Consider the following 2,839-nt stretch of genomic DNA (forward strand, 5'->3'; position numbering starts at 1 on the left):
TGTGGTCCTGGCTTCCTGTTGTGCAACTGCAATCCTATTTACGAAGTTTGGACAGTAGAACATGTGTGTAGTGTATTCATGGAACTACTAGCTTAAAAAAATAAAGTGAAAACCTCTGGAATCTCTTTGTTTTTGCGATTGTGAGGCACCCAAACTAGTCCCCTATGAAGGAAGGTGTCACTATAATAAGAATTCGCCTTGTATACTCACCTCTTCTGATGCTCCCATTAAAACAATGTGCAGTCCATCACTGCCGACCTTCTTATACAAAGGACAGCGATGCCACCTCTGACACGACTGCGCTTATACAGTCTGAGATTCACTGTAATCGGGATGGCAACGTCGGGCTCTTTTTAACCCCTTAAAGGGAACCTGTCATCAGAATTTGACCTAATTAACCATTAACAGGATGTTGTGAAGCAGATTAACACATTCCAGATCATGGCATCATTTGGAACTGTATACTTCAACACGTAACATCAGCCCTGGCCTAATCCAGAACACTAGTGACTGTCTCTCTGCTGTCTCTACCGTCATGTCCTCTCTCTTCCTGAAACTTAAAGGGGTATTCTCGTCTGGACATTCACGTTCAGTTTGATAAATCTGCCATATATAAACCTTTCTTCAATTGGATGTTATTAAAAAAATGTTCCTGTGTGAAGATAATTTCTCATAAATGTAGTCATGTTGTTCCTTAGAAACGAGATAGCTTCCTCGGATACGACCACCTCTGCTGGAGTGATTGCACAAAGGAACAAAAGGTGTTTGTAAATGAAATCTCCGAGAGTTACTGCATGTCCCACAGCCGTCCTGTGGTAATGATCGCTGAATCCAGGAGGTCAGGCAAGACTCAATAGCGCATGTCTGGCCACCGCTGCCAGAGTGTGACGTGGTCGTATCCGAGGAAGCTATCTAGTTTCTAAGGGACAACATGGCTACATTTAAGAGAAATTATCTTCACACAGGAACATTTTTTTTAATAACATCCAATTAAAGAAATGTTCATATATTGAAGATTAGTGAAACTGAATGTGAATGCTGAGACGAGAATACCCCTTTAATCTTTCTAAGACTGAACTTCTTGTCTTTTCACCATCCACTAACAGAGTCTATCCTAACCTCTCCATATCAGTCTGTGGGGTCACCATAACCCCGAAGCAGCAGGCCTGTTGTCTTAGGGTTGTTCTGGACTCCAACCTCTACTTTGAGCCACACATTCAATCTCTTGCTCACTCTTGCCGCAAGCATCTCAGAAATATCTCTAGAATCCGCCCATTTCTCACATTTGAAACCTGTAAAATTCTAACTGTTGCTCTGATTCATTCTCGACTAGGCTACTGTAACTCTCTTCCACTTGCCAAACTCTTTCCTCGTCTTTCAGGCCAAACGCTTCACGGACGCCTTCAGTCTCCTTTCAAAAACTGTTTAAAATAATAACCCTCATTCCTTCTCTAGAGCTGCACCCATTCTATGGAATGCTCTGCCCCGGTCTATCAGACTAACACTTAACCTCCAAAGTTTCAAACATGCTCTTAAAACCCATCTCTTTAAGCAAGCCTATAACACTGCATGAAGTTTCAACTCTTTATTTTTCTACTAACCCGTCCTGTGTCCTCCTCCCATCTATTATCCAGCAACCAGCAGGCACCAAGCTTCTCTGCAATCCCATTCACCCTGGACTTTGTATATAAGATGACGGCTGATGACTGGGTCAAGCGACAGCACTTCTATTTATTATATTATATTTTGTTCTATTCCCTTTTGAATAATGGCTGGACCATTATATAAGCTTTTTACCTCTTGTGTCACCCCACTCTTCCGCTTAGACCAAAAGCTCTTGCGAGTAGGGACCTCACTCTTTTTGTTCCATATGAATGTTTTGTGCTCTGTCATGTTTTATTATATTTGTATTTGTCCCCTATGTTTTGTAAAGCGCTAAAGAATATGATGGCGCTATATAAATAAAGATTATTATAATTATTATTTAGAAAATCAACTTTGAAGTTAAGCGCTACGGAATTTGATGGCGCTATCTAAATAAGAATTAATATTATTATTGAGATGTAAATTGCTTGTATAAAGTCATGGAGGCGGAGAGCTCAGAATTGAAGCCAAGCTCTCCCCACTTCAGAATGAAGGAGATCTGGTTAGTAATGTGTCTAGTTGCAGGAACATCAATTACAGTGAAGAGGGCATTTTGAAGTGATGTTGACTTCAGTGTTAAACTCTTCGCCTCCTTGACTTTATGCAACCAAATTACATGTCACTTCAAAGTTGATTTTCTGGACGATGCCACAGGGCTGGGCCATGAAATAGACATGATCTAGAAGGTGTTCAGCTGTTTGATGAAATACTGGTATATTACGGTGGTTTATTACGTCAATATCTGCTGACAGGTTAGCCATTTTGTAGTTTATATATATATAACTATATCGTCCTCGTGCGGCAAAGGGTGTAAGGAGAGAGCTCACGAGCAGAGCTCTCTCCATACACACCGGGTAATAGCTGTATAAAACAGCCTACACCCGCCTGTCACTGCTGCGGTCGGTGCTGGCACCGATCGCGGCAGCAGTTAACCTGTTAAGTGCCACGGTCGAACCCAACCGCGGCACCTAACTTACCGTTGTATGGGCAGACGGGATCTTACAGGCACCTCCTGAGGACAGCCTGATCGGACTTCAGGGTTGCCATGACAGTGATTGCCCTCCCTGAAGATGGGGCTGGGCGGCTGATCGAAATGCAGCTAGTTGCGCTGGGGTGACAGCTATTAGTTACAGCTGACACCTAGTGTATTTCAATGCCGGCTCAGCTCCGATCTCTAGCTGAGCTGGCATCAGCT

Source organism: Engystomops pustulosus, chromosome 2 (assembly GCF_040894005.1).
Source record: "Engystomops pustulosus chromosome 2, aEngPut4.maternal, whole genome shotgun sequence".
Lineage (NCBI taxonomy): Eukaryota > Metazoa > Chordata > Amphibia > Anura > Leptodactylidae > Engystomops > Engystomops pustulosus.